Raw genomic sequence first — 15,507 nt, 5'->3', positions numbered from 1 at the left:
ACTCAATATGTCCACCATCATTCCTCGACAATAGCTGTAGTCGAGGAATAATGTTGTCAACAGCACTGGAAAGCATGTCTGGAGTAATGGTGAGGTATTGGCGTCGGATGTTGTCTTTCAGCATCCCTGAAGATGTCGGTCAATCACGATACACTTGCGATTTCAGGTAACCCCAAAGCCAATAGCCATACGGACTGAGGTCTGGGGACCTGGGAGGCCAAGCATGACGAAAGTGGAGGCTAAGCACACGGTCATCACCAAACGACGCGCGCAAGAGATCTTTCACGCGTCTAGCAATACTTTTTTTTGTTCTAATAAAACCCCATGTCATTCTAAGCATGTGTGTCAATTTTTACTTCTCTGTCTACATTATTCCGTGGCTTATTAAGTTTTCAAATTTATACTGACTTTTTGATCACCCGGTAAATAACTACATCGTCGTTTTTGTCAGTATTCCTGACTAACAAACTGCTGTGTTTGTAAGGAATAAGTTTGGATCGAATTATCGTAATTAGTTTTCGCGTAAAGTTTAGAATTTTTTTCATTGCCTTCATGGGCACGTTTAACCTAATAATGTTAATGAACTAGCCGACTATGCTGGTGGCGTAATAGCTCTTATCAATAGAGACCAAAATAAGGCGAATACCCGGAACACTTCGCGTAGTCGGATATTTTTGTACAGTGGTAGGAGGGAGTGGCATGAACAACACACTAGAAACTCTGACTGGTGAAGAATGAGTGTGGGAGTGCAAGTGAGTCTGGAAGTTACTTTCGTAAGTTTTTCTTGAAAAACTCGAAATACTTATCCCAGTACACAATTTACCTACATTAAATTTCCTACAAAAAGGCCCTGTTAATTCTTCAACAGTTCGAACCTATCGCGCGATAGAATATGAAACTCTAACTCGAGGATTTTGGACACCAGATATAATGTTGCTGGCTCCATAAAACGATATCGAAGGGGGCAGCTGTGTCACACTCCATAACCACAAGAATCCAGCTACCCCTATGTAATGCGAAGTAAACCATTTTATGTCACCCGTGTGTATAAAACGAGGCGTGGAGTGTTCGAACCTATCGCGCGATAGAATATGAAACTCTAACTCGAGGATTTTGGACGCCAGATATAATGTTGCTGGCTCCATAAAACGATATCGAAGGGGGCAGCTGTGTCACACTCCATAACAACAAGAATCCAGCTACCCCTATGTAATGCGAAGTAAACCATTTGATGTCACCCGTGTGTATAAAACGAGGCGTGGAGTGATGTGTTGTCAGTAGGACGACAGCAACCGCAGAATGGCTCGGACAGAACAACTCAGTGACATCGTATGTGGACTACTCATCAAATACCACCAGAATACAGATCCATTGGGGACAATTCAACCTTTCTAAAGCTGCCCAAATCGACTAAACCCAGGCGAGGCACCCCTCATGCACTGAGGCGTAGGAACCGTCAAGCATTCGGAGGATGTTGAAAAACATTGCCTGAAGTTTGCAAAATGAATTGATCATCAGCTATCTTGTACCCCGCATGGAAAGCGGCGCGTGGAAAACTGAAAGGTTGGCCGAATGAGGAAAGCTAGTAGGAGCATGTGAGCTAAAACACGTCGTTACTGCAAGTAAGTAAAAGTGGTTTACTGGTGCATGAATATATATAGAGGCAAGTCGGGTGATGCTGAGGGAAATAGATTAGGAAATGAGACACTTAAAGTAGTAAAGGAGTTGTGCTATTTGGGGAGCAAAATAACGAATGATAATCGAAGTAGAGAGGATATAAAATGTAGACAGGCAATGGCAAGAAAAGCGTTTCTGAAGAAGAGAAATTTGTTGAAATCGAGTATAATGGCTCTGAGCGCTATGGGACTTAACATCTGTGGTCATCAGTCCCCTAGAACTTAGAACTACTTAAACCTAACTAACCTCAGGACATCACACACATCCATGCGCGAGGCAGGATTCGACCCGCGACCGTAGCAGTCACGCGGTTCCGGACTGAGCGCCTAGAACCGCTAGACCACCGCGGCCGGCACATCGAGTATAGATTTAAGTGTCAGGAAGTCGTTTCTGAAAGTATTTGTATGGAGTGTAGCCATGTATGGAAGTTAAACATGGAAGATAAGTAGTTTGGACAAGAAGAGAATAGAAGCTTTCGAAATGTGGTGCTACAGAAGAATGCTGAAGATTAGATGGGTAGACAACATAACTAATGAGGAGGTATTGAATAGGAATGGGGAGAAGAGAAGTTTGTGGCACAACTTGGCCAGTAGAAGGGGCCGGTTGGTAGGACAAGTTCTGAGGCGTCAGGGGATCACAAATTTAGCATTGGTGTGCAGCGTGGAGAGTAAAAATCGTAGAGGGAGACCAAGAGATGAATACACTAAGCAGATTCAGAAGGATGTAGGTTGCAGTAAGTACTGGCAGAAGAAGAATCTTGCACAGGATAGAGTATCATGGAGAGCTGCATCAAACCAGTCTCAGGACTGAAGACCACAACAACAACATAACTTTGTACAGATGAGCACGTAGGTGCGAAGCCTTAGACCCGTCGTAAGCAGTGCAAAGTCTCTTTATGAAGCGAAGTGTCCCGGCCATCTGCTCTTGATCCAATGGGGGAGAATCTGCAGCGGCGCTCGTAGAGCTGAACAGCGCCGGCTAGAGGGAGCTGTCGTCGGTGTCGGCATCGTAGTGCCAACCTGCGAGCTTGCACCTACGCCGTGGCATCGTAGCTATCGATGCCACAAGCTACAGAGTGCTACCAGCAGTCCAGCTAGCACTATGATTGTGCATAGGGAATTAAACGGGGTGGGACACAATAGTCGAACAACTCTATAAGCGACATATTTCTGTACTCACTTTAGGTGGCGCACAGAGCGAAGCCGCTGGACAGTGGATGACTGGAAACGAATAATTCTGAGTGGTGAGATCGCACTATACCCTGTGGAAATTCGCTGGAAGGGTTTGCGTTTGGCAAATGGCTGGAGAACGTTATCTGCCGCTATGTATAGTGCAAACAATGAAATGCGGAAGAGATGGTGATACGGTATGGGGGTGTTTTTCGTTGTTAACTTGTGGTCCCCTTTATTGCGCTTAAGAAAGTGGCAAATGTGGAAAAGGTTACGAACACATTTTACAGCATTGTTTACTTCTTACGGTAGAGTAATGGTTGTGAGACGACGACTGTTTGTATCTGCCTGACAATGTGCCCTGTCATAAACAAGAGTCTGTGAGGCAACAGTCTGTGGAGAACAAAATTCACAAAATGGGCTGACCTGTCCAGAGTTCAATTTCAACCCAATTGAATACCTTTGGGTTGAATTAGACTGCCGACTTCGCTCCACACCCCAGATTCTAACACCACCACCTTCTCTGGTCTCAGCTGCTGAGGAAGAATGTGCTGCCGTTCCTCCATAGGCATTCACTCACTGAAGGAGTCTTCTGTACTGTTTAACTCGTCTTAAATGCAAAGGGTAGACACATCCCACAAAACCATCCGCTGATTGACATGGTATACTGCGTTAAAACCTACACCTGCAACTGAAAACGACAATGTATTATAATGTTTTCTTTCTGCATATTGCATTTCGGAAGATGGAGACAGGTTTAACGCTCCTTTTCTCCCTTCCCTGTATTGTCAGCTTGGTACTTCCTTTTTTTGCGTAAAAAAGACGTTAGGGCGTAGCGTCCTGTCATCGATTATGTCATTACAGGCGGAGGAGAGGTCACACGAGACAAGGATGGGGAAGGAAATAGACCATGTCCTTTTCCAAGGTGGTGGTGGTGGTTAGTGTTTAACGTCCCGTCCACAACGAGGTCATTAGAGACGGAGCGCAAGCTCGGGTTAGGGAAGGATTGGGAAGGAAATCGGCCGTGCTCTTTCAAAGGAACCATCCCGGCATTGGCCTGAAACGATTTTTTAGGGAAATCACGGAAAACCTAAATCAGGATGGCCGGAGACGGGATTGAACCGTCGTCCTCCCGAACCTTTTCCAAGGAGCCATCCCCAAATTAGCAATAATCTATTTAGGGTAACCACAGAAAAACTAAATCCGGATGTTTTGTTTTGAAAGGGCAACTGGCAGATTCCATATTTATAGATTTCCGGAAAGCATTCGACACGGTGCCCTATTGCACGCTTTTAACGAAGGTACGAGCATATGGAATAATTTCACCGATGTGTGAGTGGCTCGAAGACCTCTTAAATAATGGACCCCAGTATGTTGTCCTCGACAGCGAGTGTTCATCAGAGACAAGGTTATCATCAGGAGAGCCTCAAGGAGGTGTGACAGGATGGCTGTTGTTCTCTATATACATAAATGACCTGGCGGACAGGATGGGCAGCCATCTGCGATTGTTTGCTGATGATGTCATGGTGTAAGGTAAGGTGTCGAAGTTGAGTGACTGCAGGAATATACAAGACGACTTAGCAAAATTTCCTGTTGGTGTTATGAATGACAGCTAGCCCCTAAATGTTGAAAAATGTTAAGTTAATACGGATGAATAGAAAGATCAAACCTGTAATGTTCGGATACAGTATTACCAGTGCCCTTCTTGACACAGTCAAGTCGTTTAAATATCTGGACGTAAAGTTGCGAAGCGATATAAAGTGGAAAGAGCATCTGAGAATTGTGGTAGGGAAGGCGAATGGTCGACTTCGGTTTATGGGGATAATTTATGGATAGAGTGGTTCACCTGTAAACGAAACCGCACACAAGGTGCTGGTGCGACGTGTTCTTCAGTACTGCTCGAGTGTTTGGGATCTGTCGGATTGAAGGAAGATACCGAAGCAATACAGAGGCGGGTGTGCTAGATTTTTTACCAGTAGGTTCGGACAAGACGTAAGTATTACAGAGACGCTTGGGAAACTCGAGTCAGAGGAGGGAGGGCGACGTTGTTTTCGAGAAAAACTGTTGGGAAAGTTTAGAGAACCAGCATTTCAAACTGACTGCCGAACGATTGTACTGCCGCCAACATACAATGCGCAGGACCACGAAGAGAAGATACGAGAAATTTGGGCTCCTACAGAAGCATATCGACAGTCGTTTTCCCTCACTCTGTTTGCAAGTGGAACAGGAAAGGAAATGACAAGTGATGGTACAGGATACCCTCCGCCACGCGCCGTACAACGGCTTGCGGAGTACCTACGTAGATGCAGATATAGGTAGGGCCTGTGACTGCTGTGTGCAGATGCGAGCCGAGTTGGTGACATTTCGCTTCTCAGCTCCAGGCTGTGTTGGCTTTGGTTTCACAACTTGAGGCTGCTGTGGATGGGTATCGGTGATGTGGGCCGCCCTCTGGGGGTCGAAAGAACGTCCAGCATGACCCATGAGACTGCCGATCGGTCCGTACAGGTGGCCAGCCCAGTTGCTGCTCACACTGAGGTTGGCCCTCAGTGGGAGAATCTCTCTGGCCGTTGAAGGCTGCGAAAGACTTCGTGGCCGGCCGAACGTAAGGCCTCCCTGGTTAGTCTGACAAACAGGTTCCACCCGCTGTCTGTGGCCGACACTGTCCCTCAGCCCCATGCTTTCACTTATCCCGTTTCACAGGAAATCTCTCAGTCTGCAAGATCCGTGCAGTTGCAGAGGTTGAGATTACTGGTAGTTGTGAGCTCCAATGTTAGGCGTGTTATGCGACCCCTTAGGGACATGGCTGCAAAGGAGGGGAAGCAACACAGTGTGCACTCCGTGTCCATACTAGGTAGAGTCATTTCAGGCGTGGAACGAGTCCTTCCGAAAGCCATGAAGAGCACATGGTGCAGCCAACTGTAATTGGTAAAGGCTGCAAACCTCAGTATTTGCAGCATAGTTGACAGGACATCTGGTACAGAGCCGAGAGAAGAGTCTGAATCTGAAACTCAGATGGTTCTGCAACCGTGTAAACCTCAGATTCCTTGACTTGCGCCATAGGGTGGTGGGGATTCGAGTTCCGTTAAATAGATCAGGACTCCATTACACGCAGGAGGCAGGTACACGGGTAGTGGAGACTGTGTGGCGTGGACTGTGTGACATTGTTTTGGTTGCATCGTCTCGGGGAAACACAAAAAGGGCTTCAGTCTCACTCACAATGGGTGCACGTCAAACACAGCAAGAACATAGATCTAGGAACTATCTGTATAACAGTTGTGTTGGGAACGTACCAGAGCTACAAGCTCTAATAGAAAGCACTGAAAGCTGGATAAAGCTGGAGATAAGTTCAGCCGAAATTTTTGCAAAGAACCTAACGGCGTTCAGAAAGGATAGGCTCAATACAGTTGGCGGTGGCGAGTTTAGTTTCTCTTGCACCTAAATTGAAATAGACGGTTCCTGTGAGTTATTACCGGTAGAGGTCATTCTTGGCAACCGGAATAAAACAATAATTGCATCCTTTCGTCGACCTCCTAACGCAGATGATACAACACGTACTCGACTCATACGACCATGTTAGTGGTGACTTCAATTTACACCCAATATTTTGGCGAAACTAGGTCTTTAAATCCGGAGGTACGCACGAAACATAATCAGAAATTGAGCTAAATGTATTCTATGAAAATTATTTTGAGCAATTACTTCAGGAGCCCACTCGAATATTAGCAGATAAAAATTCGCTTGACGCCTTCCTGAGTGACAATCTCAACTCCTTGTGAATTAACAATGTAACTGTAGACCAGATGTGGCTTCAATTCAAAGAACAGCTGTTGAGAGATTTACAGCAAATAAATTAACATACGACGGAGCTGATCTCATATGGTAAACAAAACAGGTTAGAACACTGCTACAGAAAAAAAAACAAGCCAAACTTAAACGAATGCAAAATCACCAAGATCGACGTCTTTTACAGAAGATCGAAATTTAGCGCATACTTCAATACGCGATGATTATAATAGTTTCCACAACGAAATTTTGTGTCGAAACGTGCAGAAAATCCAAAGAGATCCTGTTCGTATTTAAGATATGATAGCGGCAAGACACAGTTAATGCCTTCTCTGCTCGGTGGCAATGAAGACACTAAGGATGACAGTGCTGCTAAAGCAGAGCTCCTAAACACAGCCTTCCAAAAGTCTTACAACTACGAAGAAGAAGTAAATATTCCATAATTCGAATCAAGAACAGCTGCCAGCATGAGTAACTTCGAAGTAGATATTCTCGGAGTAGTGAAGCAACTTAAATCACTTACTAAAACCAACTCATCCGGTGCAGACCGTATACCAATTAGGTTCCTTTCAGAGTATGCTGATGCAGTACCTCCGTACTTAACAATAACATACAACCGCTCACTGGACTAAAGATCCTTATTCAAAGACTGAAAAGTTGCACAGGTCACACCAATATTCAAAAAGACAATAGGAGTAATCCACCAAATTACACGTCCGTATCATTAACGTCGATATGCAGCAGGATTTTGACCGTTATGATCGACGTAATTCTTGTGTTCGAACACAATATATGTTTCATCTACGTCTACATAATATATTGTGTTCGAACATTATGAATTACCTCGATAAGAGTGGTCTATTAACACATAGGCAACGCGAATTCAGAAAACATTATTCTTGTGAAACACAGCTAGCTCATTACTCAAACGGAATGTTGAATGCCAACAAGGGATTTCAAATTAATTCTGTATTTCTAGATTTCCAGAAGGCTGTTGACAGAGTAACTCACAAGCGGCTAGTAATCAAATTGTGTGCTTATGGAATATCGTCTCAATTATGGGACTGTATTCGCGATTTCCTGTCAAAGGGGTCCCAGTTCGTAGCAACTGACGGAAAGTCATCGAATAAAACAGATGTAATTTCTGGCGTTCACCAGGATAGTGTTACGGGACTTTTGTTGTTCTTTATCTATATTATTTAGGAGACTATTTGAGCAGACGTCTTAGGTTGTTTGCAGATGATGCCGACGTTTATCATCCAGTAAAGTCATGGGAATATCAAAACAAATTGCAAAAAGATTTATAAAAGACATCTGTATGGTGTAAAAATTGGTAATTGACTCTAAATAATGAAGAGTGTGAGGTCATCTAAAAGGAATCTATTAAACTTCAGTTACACGATAAATCAATCAAGTATAAAGCCATACATTCAACGAAATATCTGTGAATTATAATTGCAAACCACTTAAGTTGAAAAGATCGCATAGAAAATGTTGTGGAGAAGCCGAACCAAAGATTGCGTTTTATTGACAGTATACTTTGAAGATGCAACAGATCTACTGAAGAGACTGCCTACACTACGCTTGTCCGTTCCATTCTGGAGTGCGCCACGCGGTGTGCGATCCTTACCGGACAGGATTAAGAGAATACACCGAGAAAGTTCAGAGAAGTGCAATACGTTTTGTGCTATCGAGAAATAAGGGCGAGTGTTACTGGTATGATACAGGATTTGGGGCGGACATCGTTATTAGAAAGGCGTTTCTCGTTGCGGCAAGATCTTCTCACGAAATTTCGAACACTAACTTTCTTCACCGAAAGCAAAAATATTTTGTTGACGCCGACCCGATAGGAAGATATGACCACCATAATAAAATAAGAGAAATCAGAGCTCGCACGGAAAGATACAGGCCTTCGTCTTTTTCCGCGCGCTGTTCGACAGTGGAATAATGAAGAATTATTGTGAAGGATGTTCGATGAGCTCTCTGCCAGGCACCTGCGTTACCTTGTCCAGTCTGTCAGTTCAAGCAGTCATCAGTCTGCAGAAATGTTGACATCTTCATGGCCAATTTCATCGGCACAACTTCGAACGTATTAATTAATGAGAAGGTACAGTAATGGCATGGGTTTCTACCCTTGTAAGGGGCAAGTCCTAGACAAGAGACTTTATAGTCGCGCTGATTTTTCTGGCTCGGGTTCTCCGTGGCCTCCCTCAATCTTATTAGGCAAATAAGTGAAAATTTCTTTAAAAAAAGACCACGGTTACTGCTCCATCACAGGTGACCTGTACGCACACCTTAATTAAAACTCTCGCTTTCTTTATTAAAGAATGGAAGGTTCGTCATCATCAGAATAAACTCGTGATCTGAAATCCTAGCTCAGATCAATCGAATAATTAATTACTTAGAAAGCAAAAAACATTGGTATCGTAGCTTAACATTTTTAACACGACTGTGAGGCTTAACGAAATAATGATGATGCCTGTGGACGAGAAAATAATTTAGCTACGAAAATGACGCAAGTGTGTTTTTTTTTTTCCTTTCGGGAAACAAAACATCTATAAAGTTTGTCCTCTTTTTCCCTTGTCACAGATTCAAGGGAAAATGCATCGTTTAGAGTATTTTACCAGTAAGAAAAAAGTTGGTTGGCAGCATTAAAGAGTTTTTAGACGGTGATTAAAACATGAGCCCTTTGGCCATAATGGGAGCATGAAGAGATACGATAGTGTGAAGTCGTGTGACATTTTTACTTGAACTACAAATGATGGTGATATTCAGAGTAGAAAAATGCTTAATAACTTTCACGTTCCCGTATTCACTGTAGTACACATTACTGATTACACAGTACAATTTGATCTGCAGTTCGCATTCATTTAATATTAATATCAGGTACTTTTGAAGTCATAAATTGCAGATAGCCTCAACGATGTGGGAGGGGCCCATAGCTATTAAATATGCTCGTTTCTCCTTGCAGCCTTCAAGTCCTATTCAATTTTTTTTAATTTATCGGGACTGCAATTTCGAGTATCATCCATCACCAAATTCATTTTAGAATTTTTTTGAATGTGAGTAATACTCTAAATTGCAAAAATAAATGAATAAATAAATAAATAAATAAATAAATAAAATACTGCTTGACAGCAATAAGCGGAAACGAGCTTCTTTCGTAATCAGCGATATATTATGTCCCAAAGAAGAGGTAGAGGCCAAAATCATAAATCTCACCTCCTCTCTTTCCCTTCACGCGACTGCTGGCAATGAACTACAACAAAACGATAGCCGAATACAAGATATTATTCAAAATTTAGTCGTGTCGTACGCAATACCGAGGCCATCGTCTCCATAAATTCCGATTTAAGTACTATACTGGTGCGGGCAGAGAAGATGAAAACTACACGAAGTTGAAGTTCGTAAAGTACACCCAACAATTCATTCAGCAGTTCTTTCCACATATGCTTATAAAAAAAAGAAAGAGCGAAACTTCAATGCTGAATATCTTACTTCTGATTGGCATTAAGATCTAAACAAACAAAGAACACAAAAATGATCAATTTTATCAACTAAAACGTTCGACTGTGATGAGCGTAATGCTCAACGCCATAGAGAACAAATTAATGTGTGGTGTCACCGCCAGACACCACACTTGCTAGGTGGTAGCCTTTAAATCGGCCGCGGTCCGGCAGTATACGTCGGACTCGCGTGTCGCCACTATCAGTGATTGCAGACCGAGCGCCGCCACACAGCAGGTCTAGAGAGACTTCCTAGCACTCGCCCCGTTGTACAGCCTACTTTGCTAGCGATGGTTCACTGACAAATTACGTTCTCATTTGCCGAGACGATAGTTAGCATAGCCTTCAGCTACGTTATTTGCTACGACCTAGGAAGGTTTGCTACGACCTAGGAAGGCGCCATGATCAGTTTCTATTGATACTGTAAATCATGTACCGTCAAGAGCGACGTTCGTCATTAATGGATTAAAGTTAAGTATTCCACCAGCTATACCCGTTTTTCTCAATTCTAATTCCCTTGTCATGTTCCAGACCTCACGCCAGCCTGCGTGAGCTCAGACGCGTGCATTTCGGCCTCCTTTATCAATACAGTGTTAGCTCTCCTGCCAACCACAACATAATGTTTCTTCTTTCGTAGCATTAAAAATTTTGCACCTTGATTCCGATTCAGCTATTTACGACAACTGAAGGTAGAGACACGACACAGCTTTAGATCACGCGGATCACGTACTTCCGTGGATCGATTTGGAACCGAACTCTACCACGCTGAATAAGGGTCATTATAAAGAAGCAATTGTGTATCTGCATATTTACAACTAATCGTGATTTTTGACAACATTTACATTCAGTTATTTCTCGTTAGAGTCAGTAGAAATCACATTACCTTTGAGGAACACATATCGGACACCGTTGTGCCTATCGGATTCTAGAAAAAGAAAATCGATAGAACTGGAAGCCATGGAGGACAACGACCTCAAGACACGCCCAGGACCTTGCCGTTGACGAACAGTTACTCCAGATTTATTAATCCCGTCTGTGAGACGATGTCACACAGGAGAAAAATGTCCACGTACACGCTAGACAGGAGACAGGATGGTCCTCATTCATTCGTCGTTAGCCATTAATACTGGAATAAGAGGTGCATGAATATGTAGCGTGCTCATTCAACTAGCTTAATAACTCTTAAGTCCAATCAAGTTAGTTACCTGCCTCCACTGCATAAAGACTCCGCCAAATGCTGCGGGTGTTTCCCTCTCCATCCTTCTCGTCCCTTTCCATCGACCACCAACTTCTCAAACACGACCATTCGAGTTGGTTAAAGCATGGGGCATACATTACCAAGAAATGTGTTGAAATCGCTGTCCTGACAACTTATTTAGGATACTTCACTTCCGCAATATTACTTCTTGAAACGAGACTACAGCAGGTTTCTTCTCTCTTTCACTTCAATCACACCTAATGATTTCAATATTTATGAAATGTCAAAGTCTTATATTTTGTATCAAAACATCTGCGTAAAATTCTTATTCTTATACGACAAACAAAAAAACTCCGGTCTACATTAAATCAGTAATAAAGCCAAAATATCAAACAAAGACGATAAAATTGCTGATCTCTTATGTGATCATGACATTCCGCAGTACATGAAAGGATGAATGTAAATCAGTTATTGCAGTCCTAGTTCACAGCCAGGGTGTAACAAAGCAGCATTACCTTTAAAGTCAGTTATGGTTTACTTACCAAAGATTTATTTTTTATTTTGCGGTGTAACGTCACATTACTCTACGTATCTAGCATAATCACAACCAGATACTTAAAGCATAACTTTGAATCTGGACACAGTTGCGAAATATATAGTTACAAATATGTTGGTAATAGTTCGAAAGGCGTGCTCTCGTAAGCAACATAAACTTGAGAAGCATTACGAATAAATAAAGATTTTTTCATGCAACAGTATCATTGACTGCTGTTGTTTCCATTGACTTTAGCATATAATCATTGATAATTCAAACTCGACAGAACAGCAGGAATGAAGGAGGATTAAAAGAAGATCGAGAGTATTACAAACAATGCAAATACATATCAGCCTCTAGTCATAAAGAAATTTATCCCGACGTGTCCGTTGTCACGACACTGCATTCGCATTTCAATGGACCATCGACAACGAAGTCTCTAGAGAGGGATAACAGAGGCGGATTTGAGAATGATGAAGAAGGAAAACGGTTGTGTCCTGGCAAAGAAACGATCTCGACATTAGCTTTAACCAATTTACCGAAATCATGGGAAAATTAAATCTGGATGGCTGGACAGGGATTTTAACTGCCGTCCTCCCAAACGTGAGACCAGTGTCTTGACCACAGCTCCCATCGCTTGGTTTGTTAGGGGTTGGATTGGTGGAATAGCCAAATCGCCTTTGTAGTGGAAGAGTGAATATTTTTGTAGGATCCAAGTGGCGCAAATTTGAAGCATAACTGTTTATATATACTACTGGCCATTAAAATTGCTACACCAAGAAGATGACGTGCTACAGACGCCAAATTTCACCGACAGGAAGAAGACGCTGTGATATGCAAATGATTAGCTTTTCAGAGCCGGTGGCGACACCCACAACGTGCTGACATTAGGAAAGTTTCCAAGCGATTTCTCATACACAAACAGCAGTTGATCGGCGTTGCCTGGAGAAACGTTGTTGCCATGCCTCGTGAGGAGGAGAAATGCGTACCATCACGTTTTCGACTTTGATAAAGGTCGGATTGTAGCCTATCGCGATTGCGGTTTATCTTGACGCGACATTGCTGCTCTCGTTGGTCGAGATCCAATGACTGTTAGCAGAATATGGAATCGGTGGGTTCAGGAGGGTAATACGGAACGCTGTGCTCGACCCCAACGGCCCGGTATCACTAGCAATCGAGATGACAGGCATCTTATCCGCATGGCTGTAATGGATCGTGCAGCCAAGTCTCGATCCCTGGGTCAGCACATGGGGACGTTTGCAAGACATCAACCATCTGAACGAACAGTTCGACGACGTTTGCAGCAGCATGGACTATCAGTTCGGAGACTATGGCTGTGGTTACCCTTGTCGCTGCATCACAGACAGGAGAGCCTGCGACGAACCTGGGCGCACGAATGGCAAAACGTCATTTTTTCGGATGAATCCAGGTTCTGTGTACAGCATCATGATGGTCGCGTCCGTGTTTGGCGACATCGCGGTGAACGCACATTGGAAGCGTGTATTCGTCATGGCCATACTGGCGTATCACCCGGCGTGATGTTATGCGGTGTCATTGGTTACACGCCTCGGTCACCTCTTGTTCACATTGACGGCACATTGAACATTGGACGTTACATTTCAAATGTGTTACGACCCTTGGCTCTACCCTTCATTCGATTCCTGCGAAACCCTACATTTCAGCAGGATAATGTACGACCGCATGTTGCAGGTCCTGTACGGGCCTTTCTGGATACAGAAAATGTTCTTCTGCTGCCCTGGCCAGCACATTCTCCAGATCTCTCACCAATTGAAAACGTCTGGTAAACGGTGGCCGAGCAACTGGCCCGTCACAATACGTCAGTCACTACTCTTGATTAACTGTGGTATCGTGTTGAACCTGCTTGGGCAGCTGTACCTGTACACGCCATCCAAGCTCTTTTCGACTTAATACCCAGGCGTATCAAGGCCGTTATTACTGCCAGAGGTGGTTGTTCTGGATACTGATTTCTCAGGATCTATGCACCGAAATTGCGTGAAAATGTAATCACATGTCAGTTCTAGTATAATATATTTGTCCAATGAATACCCATTTATCATCTGCATTTCTTCTTGGTGTAGCAATTTTAATGGCCCGTAGTGTAATTTTATTTTAACGCTCATCGACTCACAAGCTGAAAGGAAGTAAATTGGAGATTTTAATAACATGTGACACAGAGTGTTTCATCATTGCTTTATATCTGGTAATTAATATTCAGTGTCTCATACTGTGGGTTACGAATTATTTGTTGTCTCAATTCCAAGTTTAGTAACAGTGAAACAAACTGGTCAGTTCAGAACCTGTCAAATTAGCTGATCGATTGGTTGAATATTATGCATCTTACGCCACCATGCTAGCGAAAGGATGAGAGTACTCATCAGAAATGATACAAACAACTGCACTAGATCGATGTAGAACTCCTTGCCACATCACATTTTCTGCGTTGCCCCGATACGACTCTGTGAAGCAATCGTTCATGAACTGCAACTATTCATAAAACAGTTTCTCGTCCTCTTGTTAGATCTGAAATGGGCATGTCACGACTACGTGGAGACTTCCCTTCTTTTCAACCCAGCTGGAAACAGTCGGGTCCCCCAGTTGCCATTTATTCACGGAAGGTTGGTCACACCTGCAGGGCTGAGCAGGGTTGACCCTTTAGCAATACGACGACTTTTGCGGCATGTGTGGCGAGTCGGTACCACGACGGCGCGTGATGCTAAGGTGAGATACGTCTTCCGTTTCGTCTGTCCAGGGACAAGTCTGTTGCAAATCAAGGAGCTGTTTTTGTAATACGGATGGCGCGACATGCTAGCTTGGTCACGCGCTAATCGGAAGAATAGGAAACGAGGCTCTTGTTCTCGATGAAGCTATTCTTCCTGAGGTATTCCGTAAAATTTTCCCCTACTACCGGCTAGCGGGTAATCGCGCCTACTCAAGCAATGGCCGTGCGGTGAGAAGTCTCCGGTGGTCGCGTTACTGTGCTCACAAAACAGTTATTGTCGCGATAAATGGCGCCACTACAGCTTACTAAACAACAAAATTTTCCTTTCGTGAGTGGTAAAATCTGATTGCCTACTCATTAAACGTACTGAGGAAGCGGAGAACAACTTCACGTTTCCCTCGTCTCATTGGTGGACTGGTGGTTGAACGATTTTAACTGGACGAAGCAAGCAACGTTAATTGAAACGGAGGTGGGAAGCAGTAAAAACATTTTGCTGCGAAGCCCCTAATGGAATAAGAGATTCTTCCGTGTTGGCGGCCGACCGCGAGTGGCGCAACCTCAGGCCCATGAAAGCAGGGTCCGACAGGTGCTGAAGCTGTCCTCACTCTACGAAGGCGGCCGTTACAAGTGGTAAGCATCGCTAAATAGGACGTTAAGCCCGAGATGAGCTGGTCAAGCGTCAAGGAACTCACGGAATCGCGGGTTTCACTTACTTCCATTCTGTTAACTCAACCAGTCTTTACCTTTAACTCGTGTGTGGACGATAGATTCGGAATTGCTTATCCATTACCGAGCAGATGTAATTCCGCCTCATACATGCTTAATTAACATTTGCACAGTACAGTATGATGAAAGCAACTGATTTTGTCCCGTCACGTTGCTTAGTTTTTGGTCGAACT

The sequence above is a fragment of the Schistocerca gregaria genome, chromosome 1 (genome assembly GCF_023897955.1).
Source record: "Schistocerca gregaria isolate iqSchGreg1 chromosome 1, iqSchGreg1.2, whole genome shotgun sequence".
Lineage (NCBI taxonomy): Eukaryota > Metazoa > Arthropoda > Insecta > Orthoptera > Acrididae > Schistocerca > Schistocerca gregaria.
Note: the sequence above shows the minus strand (reverse complement) of the source record.